Source organism: Streptopelia decaocto (genome assembly GCF_964273445.1).
Source record: "Streptopelia decaocto genome assembly, chromosome: 6".
NCBI lineage: Eukaryota > Metazoa > Chordata > Aves > Columbiformes > Columbidae > Streptopelia > Streptopelia decaocto.
In genome coordinates, this window is record NC_138660.1 from 11,616,156 (window position 1) to 11,634,495 (window position 18,340).

Consider the following 18,340-nt stretch of genomic DNA (forward strand, 5'->3'; position numbering starts at 1 on the left):
GATTATACTGGTCAACTATAAAAATGTACAGATAATACATACTTCACCAACCTACAGTTTTATTATGTGGTCTCATGTGATTCCTGATCTTACGTTAACTATTGAAGTATTTTCTTAAAATCCATCAGTTATCTGAACATTATACTCAGACAACCATAGTGATAACAGACTACAGCACTCTGATGCACAAACTTTTCTATTAATACGTATTTTTAAATTATTTAGAGACACTTCAAACTAAATTAAAAGTGTTTAAAGCATGAAGATCGTCAGATCTTCAGCTAGGACACAGCAAGAACATGTAGAAAAGGTCTAAGTTATTATTAAATGTCAAGCATTGGTAGTAATGGAAAAATACTTCAAGATATGCTTTCAAGGATTTTTATATATATATAATCTAAGAAGGACCAAGGACATTTTTCTCACACATTTATAGCAATAAATTCTGGAGAAGATCAAGTATGAGGATAATCAGTCTTGTACATTATTATTTTAGAATGTTATGAATCTCTCATGACACCATTTCCAGTTTCGTTTTGGTAACTTCATTGCCAAAGGCAACAGTTTTGATTTTGGGCATTTCTACACAAATTTACATTTAATTTAAATTCTAGCAACAGTTGCTTAGAATACATAGGACATGTGACCTTTTCCTAGATTGCTGAACCCAGGTATTTTTGAAAGTATTTACCATTACATTATGTCTGAGTTTGCACCTTAACATTGAAGTTGAAATCATACAAAAATGTTGCCAAGGTTCATGTCTTCTTAAATGTATCCTTATAAATTTTCAACTTAACAAGTTTTTAAGTCTGTAATGTATCATCAGTGCTGTAGTATTTAGAAAGGTCAGCCAAAATTATAAACCACTTCTAGAACAGGGAAACATTAAACACCAAATGCTGAAATGCAGGACCAGAAAAACTTGCGCTCTATGCAGTTTCTTCTGAAACACATGAGGTTTTTAATATCTAAAGAAACTGACAACTATTTTGTAAGAAAATTCAAATGGTGGCTACAGGCTGAAGTGCAATATTAGTTGTTTTGGTTGGTTTTTTTTTTTCCCCTGTGTCATCACCATATTTGACAAGTATGATAAAATCAAGTGAAGAAGTTTTTATCCTAGCAGAAGGTATTTTATAATTTACCTAATCTGATGCCTCTGGTTATAAAGAGTTCACCTCAAATGAGGAAAGAGCATTAACCAGTATACCTTCTTGAAGTTCACACAAACTTTACCTCATTCTGTAGATTTCAGCTTTATTTTAATTTGTACACATAGATGTGTCAATAAATACACTTCAGTGCAATAATTATTAGTGTCTCAAAAGTCTTATGGCTTGAGAGGTTATACCTAGGCTGACTTCTAGGGAGACCTCTAATCTAATTCCTTTGGACCCAATGCCTTTCCCACTTACCCTCAAGCAAACCAAAAATCAGAGCTTTCATCATTTGTATGAGAGAAACTACGCTGAATTTTCCTGAGGCAAAATCAATACACAAAGATATAACATAATGAAGCATCAAACCATTTGCTTCTACAGTATGCTTGGGTGAAAATGAGATCCCTGCCCATCTACATTCATGTGCTGCTTCTCCTCACATCATTTTTGCTGGCTACTCCTCCAGGGTGCTATCCACCGCTCTGTAAACAACAAAACTACATGTTTGCACAATTATTAATGCATTTAGCAACTGCCCTTGGATGTTCTGAGTTAATTTATGGATGCAAACTGCATCTTCAAGAGCTGCTCACTGGTCTCTCCTAGGCAACATAAGCGCTCAGCAAGAGCAGGCAGAATGAAAGGCCCTACAAACGCACAGCTCATTTTTTAATTATGTGAGAACCAGGACTTGACTCCCTGTTGCCCCAAACACTCAGCAAACCATGTTCTTTGCTCCAAACGTTAAAAGTAAGCCCCAATGCCAAGGCTATTAAATACATTCATACAATGAGAGTACATGTAAGAAGTCATTACATAATGAAAAAGCAGCTGGGTATAATATAACAAAGAATTATACGTGCTTTCATTGCACATCTTCCACATGAAGGGTATGTCAAAGCTCAATATAGCAGAAGTCTTTCTTTTGCACTTGCCTGAAAATAAGTATGACCTAAGCCTCTTGTTACTGTCCAGCTTCAGGGGTACTTGCACGCTTATATTTCATTGTAACTTCCAAGTGGTTGTCTTTTCATCACAAATCTGTGACCTTTAATTTTACTTTTTCAAGAAGCGTGGGTAAAAATATTGCACGTGTCTACAAAAGTAAGTTATCACATCCTGGTAGCATCACATATATCCTTGGAGCCAGACATTTGCACAGCTAATCTCAGATCTAACTTGAGTTAAAATGATATAAAAAAAGAATAAAATCTCTTGAGTAAAACTACACATGGCTCCTCCCCTCTCAAATGACGTCAATAACCCACGGGAATAGTTCAGAGCAAAGTCATGACATTTATCAGTCCACTCTAGAAAGCAACAGGTAAACATTAAATTACAATAATAGTTTTAAAAAAATATTCCTACCTCCCTTTTTTATTCTACACTTGAACTTTAGTAAAATTTGTAATAAAAAGCAAAATATTGTGCACTACTTAATAATAACATCTCCAGAAATACTATACAGCAACATGAGCTCAGAGTAGTCAGTTTGGGTTTTATTTAATATACTGGGGCACAACTAATTGGACCCTTTCCTTCTAGCATAAAATAAAATATAGAAAAAAAACACCGTTAAAATCATGTTAAAGAATCCTATTGAATGCAAAGAGTGCTATCCACTCAGTAATCCACGGAGAAATTTACAGTCCATTTATGATGCATGAAGATATGTTTTAGTCACAACATTCCTAACACATTCAAAAATCATTACTTTTTCTATGCTTTTTCTTTTTTAGAAATGCTTACAAAGTGACATAATCCTAATTTTACACATTCCAGATTTTTAAAAAGCAAAATACACCACCCCTAACAACCTATGTTTGATAAACTATGTTCCTTTGGTAGGACACTTGTGTTCAAAAACAAAAGAGAAGTCATCCTTTCATCAGGTATCGAAAAAGAGCACTTGTGTACTTGGTTTAGATACTCAAGGGTAAATTCTCTTATGCTAAAACTGGGAAACTGCTAAAGAATGAGTTGTTTTATCCATTTGAATTAAGTGCTTATTCTTCAAATTGTTTCATGCTATGCTGTTTGAAAGATACGGCTATTTAGGAACAAATTGCGATGTGCAATATGGAGTTCAGTAGTATTCCCCCATGCATGAAATGAAGTAGGGGTAGGTAATAAAACAAACATTTTTAGAAAAAGTAAATTATTTTATGTGAGACTTATTATTAGTTTCTAAGTCCCAAAATGATGCTCAATGAGTTGTAAACATTCTATCTTACAAGCTATGATAAAACCCCTCCAAAACAGAAAAGACAGTACTCTGAAAATGCCACAATCAAGACAGTCAAGGATTTTTTCCCAATTTCTTCTACTTATCTCCAGAATGAAAGAGAAAAAACAGTGCACTTCATCCAGTCATGGATGAAAAAAGAGTATGACAGGTCTTGGAAAAGGAAAAGTATGAATAACTGTATGAAGCAGGTGGCCAACTGGCATCTTGAAGATGCTGCATGCTATTTTAGAACTTTGCTTTCTTTGCAAATCCTGAGGCAATTAAAAAATAAGTTAAATAGGTCAAAAAGAAGAATGAAAATGTGTTTGTCATAGCATGTTGTTATCATTCAACATGCTATGAGGCAGAGAATTTAATAATAGTGTTATACACCTGCACCCAATACACCATCTAAGAGGCTGATTGTGGTTGATTTGCCAGGGGCACACAAGATGGGGAAAAAAGATCAAGGGAAAAACCCACAGAAAAACCCGTACAAAGCCAGTACACCCAGGAAGGGCTGTTTATCACAACATTCAAAATGCAGATGGACTCAGTGCAGATAAGAAGGTAGCTCCTATCTGCATCTGCTCTAGCTATCAAGGCTGGGAATCCCACGGTAGAAAAGTACCACACCTAAGCAAATAGTTTTACTATTACTTCTTAGGAGAATACATTAAGGCTCAGTACTGAGCAAACTCAAAGAATTCTTATCTGAAAGATAAAAACTTATACAGAGAACAAAGCCGAAAGTAGCATACAGAATGCCTGTGGTCAAAAATCCCCTATTCTTACTGTTACCTGTTGTTAGTGCCACAGTTCAGTAACCTCCAATTATTAATATACTTTACCAAATACCAATCTGTTGATTCATATTGCTGAACAGCTTCTATTCAGGAGGTCAGGACCGTAGATGTAGCCGTTATGAAAACAGCTGATATTTGGTAGCACAGTCAAGCTCACATTCCTGACAGTTCTGACCTACCCACCGAAACAATGTCAGAAATGGATGACCTAAAGAAAATAAAAGTGTTGAAGAAAACTAAATATTAAATGCTAAATATTAAAAGCTGATTAATCAGAATTAATACAATTTCTCCAAAAAGCACATATGTAATTCTAGGAGTATCAACACCTCTGTTTTCTAACTGTTCAGGCCTACTACCTCCCCTTCTTTCATTCAAGTCAATACCCTTTTCTTGTCCTTCAGCATTCAGCTATTATTTTCAGGTTGGTCACACAATAAAGGTAAAAGAAACATCCAGCGCATGATCAACCACAAGTAAATAATCTTCAACTAGTCATTCTGCCTAAAGTAAAAACTCCAAAATATATTTGCAAATTGTATCTGAGAAGATGGTATTTGTGCAAACAGGACATGAGGCTAACTTTAATTAAACACTTCACTATAACTTATTTGCACAGCTCTGAAATTGAGGCTGAAGGCAGCATTCAGCAGAGCATAAAAGTAAACTCGAGCTGGCTGTAGATCAAAGCTGGACATCAACAAATGCAAAGAAAGCGGCAAACATAAAACCAGCTCTTCTCTAAAATTAGAGAAAAGGAAGAAAGAAAAGGGGAGATAACGGAGCTGTGCCCAAGTGTACCAAATGATTTGTCAGTGTAAACTCTGCTGTGCTTTCTGACAGGAGCTGCTGCTCCTGCTTCAGCCAAAAGCATCCATCCGATAATCAGGGTACCACAGCTGTCCTCCTGTGATTGCTGCCACCCAAGTCTCCTTCATTGTCCTATTGCGCAAGCCAGAGACAAAACAAACAGCCATAGCCATCTTTTCTATACTTACTGGATTTCTACAGATATGTTACCATTCAAAGTTACTTTCCAAACTTTGTCCTTCACTTGGTTCCAGGCAAAAAAGAGGGACAGAGAGAGACCTGCTGCATTTGTGGGTTTTGTGGCATCTGATGACTGTCTGTAGTTCAACTGAAGTGCTGAAGGTTGAATTTGAAAACTAATGTGCCTAATTATTCATTTATTTTACAGTAATGGTACCTGGTATGAGTAGGATACATCAGTCTTGCTCCTTTGTGGTTAGGACTCCCCAAAGCCAAATGCAAGTGCACTAAGTTTTATTTTGTTTATGTTGCTAGTCTAAGTACTATCAGAATAGGAAAAGATATGAGAAAACATGACCAAAGGTGTCATTCAACATTTAGTAAAATAAAGGCAAGTCAGAAGACAGAAACAAATCAGGAAAGAATTTGAGACAGGTGACAGATTTAAAGTAGTCTCAAGGGGAGGAATTCACATGAAAGAGTAATTTCTTATAGAGCTGCTTTTGCTATAAAACAAAACTTCCTTTCTTTAGAACTCAGTTTTCATGCAAACACAATACTCCATTGTTTACAATAACTTCAAAATAACACTATCTTTGAAATCCCCTGGTAAGCTTTCCACTCTCTATTTACTTTATGAAAAAATCGGTATAAAGCCTCAAATTCCAAGCATGCTGTCTTCTGGTAGCAAATACTACTTTCAATGTTTTTAGTGTCCTATGACACTTGGACATTCCCAAACTGCCGGAGGAAGCTTGTAGATAACTTTGAGGTAACTACACAGAAATGCTTCTGTGAATTCAGTGAATGACTAAACTGTAAATTTGAAAGTAAATTCCCCTACCATCTTGGCCAAATTTAGACACTCCTTATCACCAAACTCTGCATCTGGTGGCCCAGCATGCCCTTTCCTTGAGCTTCTTTTTATATCTTATTTGAAAACAGGAATGAGAAAAGTCATCTTATGCCTTAAAACATAATAACCCAATGTATTTCCAAGCAACTATGTGAAGCAAGCCAAAAAGAGATGATTTCTGCAATTTGAATATGAACACGCTGTCTGAGCCCAGACAAGCAAATCATTACATATCTGGATTAACTGAAGCCCATTTTGCTCTATTACAATACTTATACTATGGGATGCACCTGACCAACAATGTCTTGGCAGATTTAAATCACAGAATTTCAATATTGCTCCACATATCAAGATACATGTGTGTGGGTTCATTAAACAACTAGCTAGTCATTAAATAACTAGTGGTTTTACCTACAAGCACTCCCCTTCAAACAGATTCATCACACTTTCAAAAAGTATTCTTTGTGTCCAGTTTTTATTACATAAAACTGCACGCTGCATTACAATGCCAGCTAAAACTGCAATTTGTACCAAAACAGGAAGAAAAAAAAGATGTCCCTTAACCTCAGTTTGAGAGAGTTTGGTCTTGCAGAGGGAATTCAGTCACAGACATGTTTTGCACGCTTTTGCTTCCCCCTCATCCTACCTGCTGTTCAAACAGCTCCATCCCGCTCCACCGGCTCCAATAGCTTTTGCTGTTCCAGTATCACTTTTAGAAAGCTTAACTTGTTTGCTTGCTTTTTACAGCTAATAGTGGGTTTTTCTTCCTACCAACTTCCAGGGAGACTGAATTAAGATCGAAGCCTTTATATAGCCTACAGAAAAGAACCTCTTCTGTGTTTTATGGCCATTGAGCCCCAGATAAAACTGAGCTGACATAGCTCCCCGTTGACAATGCTCATCCTCTAGACTCCTCCTCTACATCTGCTTTCAACTTTATTTTTGTTTCCTTTAATTCATTCACACTTACCCCATCCCAAATCATATTCTTCCAGTTTCCCTTTAGCAGAAGGCAAAACTAATACTAGAATATAACTTAATTCATGCTATCCAGCAAGATATCTAAACAATAAATCTATTTTCTTTTCATCTTTTCTACTTAGATTTAGATGTAAATCTAGTTTTCCAAGTATTCTGAAATAAATAATTCTTCTTTTAAGTCATATTAAATTGATATTTATTTATTTTAAAATCTGGAAGTACATTGCTTTGGTTACATAACACCGAAGGGCACAATATAATTTGATGGCTAAAACCCTATCTGAAAATTTATTATTTCAAACTTTCATTAAGCAGTTCTGACTGTCACCTCACTGGTACCAAAATTTTAAATTCTAATGATTTTTTTCTTATATGTGTTTAATATTATTTATATCCTCCTCTTAAGACTTAACTGCAAAGATATTTAGTAGCATTACTCCCTAAAGCATAAACTCACATTGATCATACTTTCCTAGGAAGAAACAGTAATCTGTATTTGCCAGCCTACTTGGTTTAGCTAATTCAGGGGTAATTATTCATGCAAATATACATATACAAATAGCATAGACTGAGGATAAACTAACCAAAACAGAATTGTTCAGCTGTGTTGCAACATCTTAAAAAAATAAATCATGAACTACATGTGTACATAGTAAACTATTAATAGTGTGATTTAAACCTGGCTTTAAAATTTCCAGTGAAATGGCTTTATGCCAGAACCCAGTCCCATTATGTCAGTTCTCAAGGCCAGACTGCGGTGAGGCAGAGGTTGGATTTGCCATCCCAAACACAAAGAATGAGAGGGAAAAAAAAATAAGCCCAGAGGCCTCAGACCATCCTCTTTCAATGGCTTTGCTATCATATATTGAATAAAAACAGGCATTCTCTCCTATAGCAGCTACAACCATTAAGTCTTCCAAGATGCTTGCAGCTTACAGAGGGTGCCTAGAAAGGCTTTATATACAAACGGGTTCCGCAGGCTGCAGCAAACCTGTCGGCCCCAGGCACGTTCCTCCCCATCTGTTCTGAGGCACAAAGTGAAAAACAGTGAAATGTGAGTTTGCACCTACATCCAGAGAAGGAAAGTCATCTCCTGTCTGAAGCAACAAGTCATAAGAATAATGTCCTGTGAATGCAAACACTGCTTATTTTATTAAAGACAGAATGTGTGTCAACTGCAGTGAAATTTTACAAGGAAGTGCTTTTGATTATTTTCAAGTAAAACAGAAATATTTCATTTTACAACTATAACACATTTGATACCTTAATTTCCTAGAGAAAGCATTTCACCTTTGTTCAATTGTTTCATTTGTAGTTAGTCTGTGTTAGAACAGAAATAACTAGGAAAATAGCCTTGCAATTTTCAGGTTTCCCATTTTTCCTACAATTCTGAACGCATTTTGAAACAGTGTAATTTTCCTGTTTCCCAATCAACTCTCATATTACTGCATCCATAGTGTACTGAAATGCACAGGCTAGCTGTATTTCTATGCATGCTTGCTATACAAACCGCAGGTACATAGATACAGAAAAATAAAATAGACATCCACTTCAAATATGCAGATAATGACAGGTAGGTATAAGAGGAGGTCATCCATTGCATCAAGAGAACACTTGAATTTTCAGAAATGTCAGTGAGAACTCTATTTTTCAGAGTATAATAAATGCTTTTTCACAGAGTACTTAAAGCCCTTGCTATAAGTGCTTGAACATAATCAGAGATGCCCAACTACATGGTGCAGTAAACACAAATCTGAGTGGAAAGGCATCATTTTAGCAAACCTGGAGAAGAAAACATGCAGTTGTGGAAAGGCAAATGACATCCTTCCTATCTGATGGGATTTTTGTTATTTTAAGTCATTACATAGATGCATAGGTCTCTATATTACCTCTTTAGATAAAGGATGAGGGAAAAATATATTCTAAAATTACAAATTGATTCAGATGCAAGAAAAGGACACCAATGAAAAAAGGGAATATACTTGGAGCAATAAGAAAAGACTAAATGCAACAGATGACACAAAGAATGCACAATGGTCATCATTAAAAACATTCACTAGTTGTAACACCTACTGAAGAGGTTCCCTCCATATTTCCTGATTTATCCTTCCATTTTTGGTGCTCACTCTACAAAGACTATACATTGTGAAGAAATCACCTTCATTGTTTGCAGAGAAAACTGAAAAATTATGAAAGTTTATTTCAGGCAAACCCACTCTACAGGCATCAACATAGCAGAAATAAGATCATCAGGGTAAAATCTGAACTGAGTCAGTCTTACACACCAGATCCTGAGCCTAACTCTGTCCACAGTGATATAATTTCTAATCCTAGACTTCTAGTTTCTGTCATTACATTATTGTAAAATTTTCTTCTAGCCTGAAGATGTAAGAATTTGATAGGTAAAATGAGAACACGGACAAAACATGAAAAACTTTTTTGAATAAAATGTTTGCTTAGAAGAATGATATAGCGATTGATTCTTTTGCTGTTAGTATAATTTCTAGCTTTTCATACTATTTCATCCTCTAAAATACTCCCCAAGTAAAGATCGTGCCTGGCAAGCATTGACCTGCTGTAGGAGAAACGTCTCTCCTGGATGACAGTGGAGCAGGAGCTTTCTTGCACATTTAAGCAGCTTTATGCTCTAGCAGCTGAAGCCGTTGCCAGACCTCTTCTATCCTTATTCACCTCTGTCTGCCCCTTGAAGACATCAGCGTGAAGCACTGAATCTTACAGGAGACAAGACTAACTCTATATGGTAACATAATTCAGGGGAAGGAAGATAAATGCCTTGAAGCAACTTCTTTCTCCCACACACCCACTCTTGGGCCAGTCACAAGCTGGTGATTGATTAGTCACCTTCTCTTTGAACTGCAGAGCACAGGAACATAAGAAATAATTATGAGGATAGAACTGATATATCTCATGATTAATTCACATTAAGGCCCTACTAATGAATGAGATAAACACAGTAACTAATATTCATTACATGAGGTATTAGACATGAGATTTATTTGATTTTAATGGAAGAGACAGCATATCAGGCAGGAAAAAAAATAGGAATACCTAATTCTAGAAAAAGGGAAGATTAACGTATTTTCAGCTCTGTTTAGTTTGCACTGATTTGGGTTTTTTTTTTGTTTGTTTGTTTGTGTTTGGTTTTTTATTATTTCTAAGCAGATACTTCTCTCCTGGGGCTGCAGCTGGTGGGCAGACTCAGAAAAGCTGTATGTCCAACCACCTTAAAAGTGAAATTCTGAACAAAAGCTTTTTCTCAGGACATTCTAGTGCAGCCAGTGAACAGGCTCTGGAATTTTGTTAGTTCATATACACACCCAACGCACTTTGCCAACTGTACCTGGATACCAAACTTAGACTTGACTATGGTTAGTAACTGTGTCTTTATTATTATCATTAACATTTTTAAGAAATCAGTTCTTACTTTTTTTTTTTCAACTAGCTGTATCACAGCTGCACATTTTTTCATCCTGCTCTGAAAGCCTTTCAAAAGACACTTGCTTCCAAGTGTTTTCTCTGAGAGAGACCTTCTCTTTTTGGTCTTTCTTACTGCTAAGGCTCTGTGTCCAGGTTTAGAGCATTCCTGAAAGCTCTGAACCTCTAAACCTGAACCTCTAAATTCCTGAACCTCTAAAGAGGTTCGTCCTTTGCTCTTTTATGCCAGAATTCTTCAACAAAGAAGTCAGACAAGCTGCTAAAATTTGTCTCTCACCAAATTATTCATATAATGGCAGTTTTATCCATAACTGGTTTAGATTACATTTAAATCCTGTCCTGTATGCTTTTTTTTTTTTAAGTAAGAACATATTCCCACTCTTTCGAGGGATCAGCTTAGAAAACTATATTTGGACTTCAAATCACCACATCCTAACACAGAGACAGGAAATCTGCAGACTTGTTTTGGATTCTCAGTGCTACTTTCATTTCAAAATATTAAAAAAACCCTTAACAATGAAAAAAAAAGGGCCCTGTAGAAAAGCATTCAATAAGCTGATATTTTTACATATAGAAAAAAAAAAAAGAAAATAAATTTTAAAGATTTTGACAAAGTGTTGTTCAATATTGACTGTAAAAGTTATACTGGTAAATAGAGATAACTCCTAAGATAAGACACATTGCTAAGGTTTCAATTGATAAGATTGATCTTGCTGCATCAATGATTAGAATAGTCGCTCCTGCGTCTTTTCAGCTGCCAGCTCTAATTCACAAGAGAAACCACCATTATTTAGACGTTTCATTTATTTTCAAAAATAATCAAGTGCAGTATGTCAGAAAAGCAGGGGTTTGGTTTTGATTTTTTAAATTTCTTTTATTACAGTGATTAACCCATATTCTCATGGATGACTGACTGATGTCTGGGACTGCCAGGGTCAGGATTTCATGGCTGTGCTCCCAGGTGCGGGATGTGTAGACATGGTAACATGTAATCTGCCTCCAACTACAGAACCTTTTATATTGCTAATGTTCCTTAAAAGGTTTCAGGAATTGCTTCTCTTTCTCAAAATTAAACTAAAAAAAAAAACAAGAAAAAACAATAGTGTAATTGATATTGTATTTTAGTCATAACTATCACAAAGTTGAGTAGCAGTCTAAGCAGTACTTTATTGTTTATGCATTAAACTACCTTTTTTTTTTAACATTGAAGTATATAAGTAGTTTTACAGGCAAGGATTGAGTATTATATAAATACAAAAATGTTTTGTTATTTTTCTCATTATATCAGTAGTAGGGTGGGGGTTTTTATGTTGTTTTTCTCCTCCTAGCATTTTTTTAAAAGCTGATAATATTTGCTTTGTACTCTCTCCATTGAAGGAAGTTTTTGCTTTTGTTTTTAGTGTAAGCAAAGTCCCTTCAAGGCAGTTTTGAACCCTCAAAACACTAGAAAAAATTAGAAGAAAAAGATCCCCAAAACCAAACTAAACAGCTCACAGCAGAAGTGGCTTTTTTCTTGGAATTACTCTTCTGAGGAAGATATTGCCTTTGTGGACTTAAACAGAAGAAACACAGGTATGTTGTAGGTAGGTTCACATTTACCAGGAAGATGTAAAAGAAATTACAGGGAGCTGATAAGCTGGCACCACCCAAGCAAAATGTGCCTTGTGATTTGGCAGAAAGATTCCCATGTGACTTGGAGTATCTTTGTGTCCAGGTTTGAACCACAGCCACTAACAAACAGTGGGCATGAAAGATGACTGACTGAGTGGGTATCGACCCACATATCTACTGAACTGCAGAGGTGATTGCAACTTAGCAGGTCTAAATTATACAATAAAATAATTAAGGAAAAAAATATTTCTTACAGATCCATGCATTTACAGAAGTTACTTCCAGTTGTATTCTCTCACAGTGACTACTAACAGACAAAATTCAACTCTGCTTAAAAATGATGTAATTCCCATTGCTTTCAATAGGAATTTTATTTGCACTAAAATGTGAATAAAGCACCAAATCCACTTCCTACGTCCCAGTATTTGCACCCTTTAGTTTTACCATGCAATTGGAATATAAATAATGTTTGTTGTTCAACATTGCTCCCCCTCAAATATTTTACAGTGGCCTCACTGAAAAATGCCTTTAGGTGATTATGTGGAATGGCACGGAAATGCTCAGTGATCTGCTATATATATGTATATATCAAGATGCCTCACCTTTTGCTTTTTTTAAATTTAAAAAAATCTCATTATTAATGACATCATTACTAAAATGTCATTACTACTATTTTATTAGTAAAACATTAGTCTCCTATTGACTCACAATTATAAAACACAAAAGGTTCTGCTGCAATAGCCATCTCATCTTTGAAACCCTGCCCTTCAATGATACAAAAATCGTGCACAGCAATATTAACCAAGCTTTTGTGCAATATGAACTACTATTATTTTTAGGGAAGTGCACAACTTTATTTATGAATGGCTATGTGACATATGCCAGAAAACTGACAGGATATTCTGCAGGACATCTCTTCAATGATCATTTTTGTAATCCTTGACTGCAATTTTAAATTATATAACCCTCACATTGCATTTCACAGCTTTCTATATCTAATTCTAATGGAGTGGCAGCTATGCTGTAGTTAATGTTGAATGTTGTTTTCTGTTTAAAGGTCAAGTCTATTCTAAAATCCATATTCTTAGTGAGATTGTCTTGAAAATTCACTGTGCTTACTTGCTATGCAGAGCAGTGGTCTAAATTATGATTATTTGTGGAAGAGTTTTCTGAGAAACTCTTCTATAAATAAAAGATAAATAAAGCTCCTCTAAAACGTCTAAACGTTACAAAAATCATGTGATTCTTCTCATTTGCATGTATGTGTTATTCAACCTATAGCCCTAACCATCTGCAAACTGATTTCAGTTGCTAGGGATTCATTTTAGCAAGTACATGTCTCTGCAGAGAAGAAATCTTAGAAAATGTTAATAAAGATAATAATGAACTAAATTGGCATGCCTAAAAGAATTAAATTCACACATGTATCAAGATTCCCTCTAGCTTGATATTTTGCACCAATGTGCCATCAAAAATGACTGAAAGACTTAGGGTGAGATACTGTGATTATTTAATCTAAATTATATGCACTCTCTGCCTTTAGGATTCAAGATGTGCAAGTGAGCATGCTGCAGAAGGCTCATTTGGAAATTTTGCCCGAGGATAAAAATAACCTGGGAAGATTTTAAAATTTTCTAAAACCAACCCGCTGACACCAATCTTAATTCAGAAATATTGTTAAGGAAATTACCACTGACTAGCTAGAGGGAAGATAAAAGATAATAAGGGTGCAGTAATCACATTTCCAGCACAATCAAACCAAATCAAATGAAAGCAAGCTGTTGGGTTAAGGACTTCCTGATGCATTGTCCCTCCAGAGGAACTCATAACCTTTTGGTGCAGAGCTAAAAATACAGAGAGCTGCAGCACTGGGAAACCCTGGCAGAGAGGGGAGGGAACCGTAGGGCACACGGTTGAGCAGCCCACAATGAGTGGGAAAGATTAGAGGAACTGGTAGGAGAGGAGAGAGGAAGATTTCCATCCTCCTGCAGAGCGAAGGACCTGGGAAGGAAGAGGATGGATGGGAAGAGGAGACATCTCAGCACAGCCTTAAGAAAGTGGGATATCTGATAAGAAGTGAGCAAGCCCTCCTCCTTGTGAAAGAGGATCTGTCAGCGATCTTAGTTCTGCTTCCTTTATTCCCATCTTGCCTGGATTGAAGAATGGTAGCAATATTACTGAGTGAGCCTAACAGATGGATTTGCGCTTCTCGTATTGCTTCAGGTGGCATTAATCTCTGTGGTGGGTTCTCATTTAGCTGAGAAAATGTCACCAAAACAAATGAACCAGAGCAGGCTGATATGCTAGCAACAGATGTAGGGAATCTCTTCTGCATATTGTAGATAGAAGCAACACTCAGCATTCTCACTTGTCTGCTCCCTGCGGCCCCTCCGAAACTAATCAAAGATATCACACTGATCTAGGAGTATAAATGCCTAAAGTCAGCGGACACTTTGAACAAAAAACGGGTAGAATCAATCAGGGAACATGGATGATAGCAGGGAAGTAAGGTAACACAGCGGAGGAGTCCAAGCCATCAGGGCACAGGGCAGAGGAGGGGTCCAAGTACACATGAGACATGGTCGGGTGTTGTGAGAACTGCCTTGGAGATGGCGAGAATTCACTTCTGTCCATGAAACCAACAAATCCCTGCTGGCAAATGCACTCTCATTTCAAGAATGTGCCAGTATTTGTGGTGCTCTTGTCTCCTTTCCTGAACCAACACAGTCCTTCCAGTGTGTGAGGTCCAGAGGAAAGGAAAATGAGCTTTGCTGGGCTTCCTGGGAGTGTCCATGATGGAGGAACAGCAAAGGAACAAAGAGGGATTTGGTGCATTCACCAGCCAGTTATTGCTGAAGATGCAGAAGAATATAGTGTAGCATGAGGCAATGCCATATAACGGAGGACACTAAGTATCTGTTTAATGTCTGAAAGCAGATTTATGATTGTCAAAATTTCCTTAATATTCCATAAAGCAAAGAGTGAATAAATTTAAAGTGAAAGGAATGTGAGGAAAATATCAGGTCACACAAACATTAACGACAGAAAATCAGAGAATACAAAGTAAATACAATCTTCATTTTGCTTTAATTAGTCTGTCCTTGAATGTTGTCCCAACACACCAACTATTACGTCTGCTACGATTTTCTCTTTACAGTTGCTAAAGAAGCAGGGAACACGGCAGATGAATGTTGTGACACCAAAACTCAACGCTTGCTTCTTCCTGAAGTTCGCTGTATCTGGTAGCCCTGCTCTAAACCAACCACCCAGATGACCCAAGTAACACCAGCCTTCTGCTGTGCTTCCAGTCCAGATGTCTCCTTTCTTACACTTTCTTGTGCTTGGGGATCACGGCTGTGGGCGGTAACAGATGGGCTACAAGATGCACCTACACTGACAGTACCTACCAATGTGATGCTGAAAGGAGGATGCTGGATCTTTGGGGGTTCACCTTGTCAGTGGCTTCCCAGCTCATCTCTCCACATGCAGCCACAGCTCCCAGATGACCATGTGCCATGAAGTCAGGAGCAGAATATTTGGATTCACTGCACACTACACTCACTGGGACACCAGCTACATACTGTTTGACAAGATACTTTGCTTTAGTACATAAATTCAATGCAATGTAATCTCCCTTTAAATATGTATTCTGTTGGCCAGACTGGCTTTCCTGTACTCATCAAGCAGACAAAAGGTTTAAACTCTATAAAAGGTAGCTGATATTTTTTCTTTCTTATATATGTAATTTCTTTCTCTAGACTGACCTAGTCTGCAATATACTATTTACATAACTGCTGCAATATCTATTTCAAACCCAACTAGCAGCTCTCTCCAGAACTGTAGGCTGCCCTGCCTGTCACCGTGATGGGTAAACAGTGTCACCTTTTCAGGGCCTGATGAATTATAAAGAAGTATTAAAGTGTACCATCCATCACAATGGCACTAAGTAGATTTTTGAAGTAGATTTCAGATCACAAATGCTCAAATTTTTACTCACAAATGCTGTTTAGACTGTTACCAGAAAGTACAAATTGGATGGCTCATACACAATGGCCATATGACAAATGGACATGACAGGTGGTCAAAGAAAATGAGTCTTGCTATCCTACAAATAACCTTGTCAACATGAAGATAGAGCTGCAGCTCTGCTGATAGGCAAACAGCTAGAAATTAATAGTTTTATTCGCCTGAACTTCTAGCAAACCAAATATACAAATGAGATACAATGAAGCAGCAGCAACAAAGCAATATTAGCAATTCAACCTGATTATGTGACACACAACAGAAATTTTCTACTAAGGATGTGTCACATTTGAAAGAAAATTATTCAGATTATGAGTAGCTGTTACAAGAATAACTTTTTATAGGAAAACCCTCATGATTTGCAATTACAACCCACTGCAAGATATTCAAAACATACAACTTGTAGCTCCAATGTGATCAATCAAGTCATCCTCTGAGAACTGAACATAGCAACAGCCACCACCTGCCTCTGCTCATTTAACGTTCTCCTACTTTCATTAGTTTAAATAGTAGAGATTACTGTGTAGGATTGAAAGTCCAGAAGGTTAGATCACTATCTACAATCCGTAGCCTAAACAAATAGGGAAATTTCCCTTTTAGGCAAAACTCTAGATCTAAGGACACTTCAAGTAGACTTTCTGAAGAACAGAAGAAATGTCTGAAGTTTTGTGAGTTTGCTAGGTACCTCAAAATACTGATTGTAAAACTGTGTGCAGAGAGTCATTCTTTGGCTCAAGTACAAACTTTGAGTCTTGCCAAAACCAAGATACACCCCTAGTGACAAGTACAACGCAGTGTGCATGGGCCTCATTTCTCCAGAACTCAATCACAGAGAAAACTGCCCTGAAATAAAACTGGAAGTGCTACCTGTGTTGCTGGTAATAGCATCAATGATTTTTCCCGGAACACTGGATTTCCTTTAATCTGATGAATTTGTTAGCAACACATTTATTTTCATGAACTAAATCTCAAAGGCCACTGCTCTACTTCTATCTTGTTACAACTTTACATACTGAGTTTCTAAGTGATGAGAGAAGCCAAACCCATTAATTAATACATTTTACTTGCCCATGGAAAAGTTAAGGCATCATCATGTAGGCTAAGAATCACTCTTTCACTTCTTAGCAACAAACCTTAACCTGAAGCTGTTGGGTTGCTAGAGCCCCAGAACAGAGGCTGTACGGATATAATGACCATGACACTAAATCTGAAAAGCAGGCAGGTAAGGTACACAAAAACAGGAGATGGAGAGAAGTCTCTCTCAAAGGAGAACAACTCCATTCCTTCTCCTCTCTGGAATAAATCCCTTGGACTAAAAAGCTACAATGCTTTTAAGAAAGAGAAGCTGAAGCCTGTGGGCTTCATGATGAGAAACTTAAGGATCTGACTTTCTTCCAGCCCGCTTGTAATTTTTTTCCCCCTACAGTCCAAAATTTGAAAATAAATTGATAGTTCATAAAATGAGTTAGTGAGCATCATGCAGCTTTCCCAATTTTGACTCATTACAAGATTTCCACAGTGCATTACATGTTATCAGTAGTGCTATGGGCAAAAACTATCACAAACAAAAGGAAAACATACAAAAGTTCATTTCAATGTTAGAAATCCAGTAACTGATATGCTATAAGTATTAAGATATTCACAAAGCATAAAAGTATTTTGGGCGAGGTATCTTCCAAACCCAAAGCCATTTGCAAATTTTTATATAGGCTCTTCGTGTTCTAAGTCATAAAAACAAACCCATACTGTTAAACAATAAAGAAACCAAAATGGAAAAACTCCTGCATCACTGAAAGTTACACACAATATTTTAAAAAGGAGAAAGACAACAGTTAGCAGTGAAATTCCAATTTTTGTATTTCAGAAATATTTACGGAGATTTATACTATCTCGGGTAGGAAAGTAAACAGAAATTACAACCCTTTTGTGTGCCCCAATATATTTAGAAAGCAAATACAGGAAGGGAGCCAGTGAAGGCAGTAAAGAGGATAAAACAAGATAATCCAAGATCTTAATTCACTTGGCAAGTAACAAATCCCAATAGGCTGATAAAACTTCCTAACAACAGCTACAGTAAGATAAAAATACAAATTAGGGTTTTCAAGAGGAAACAGTGCAGATGTGTCAACTGAGTTGCCACAGAAAAAAGTATGTGAGATCCACAACCATAATTCAGGAGCTCCAGGTACCAGCCCAGCACGCCTGAAGGTCTCACTGCAGAAAATCT

General features: G+C 36.7%; 1 protein-coding gene across 1 annotated transcript in view; it reads right to left on the reverse strand.

Annotated features, from left to right (window-relative positions):
- NAALADL2 (N-acetylated alpha-linked acidic dipeptidase like 2) overlaps nt 1–18,340 on the reverse strand; it is a gene marked incomplete at its 5' end in the record, with an annotated part of 331,247 nt that overhangs the window by 179,079 nt on the left and 133,828 nt on the right. The window lies entirely within an intron of this gene.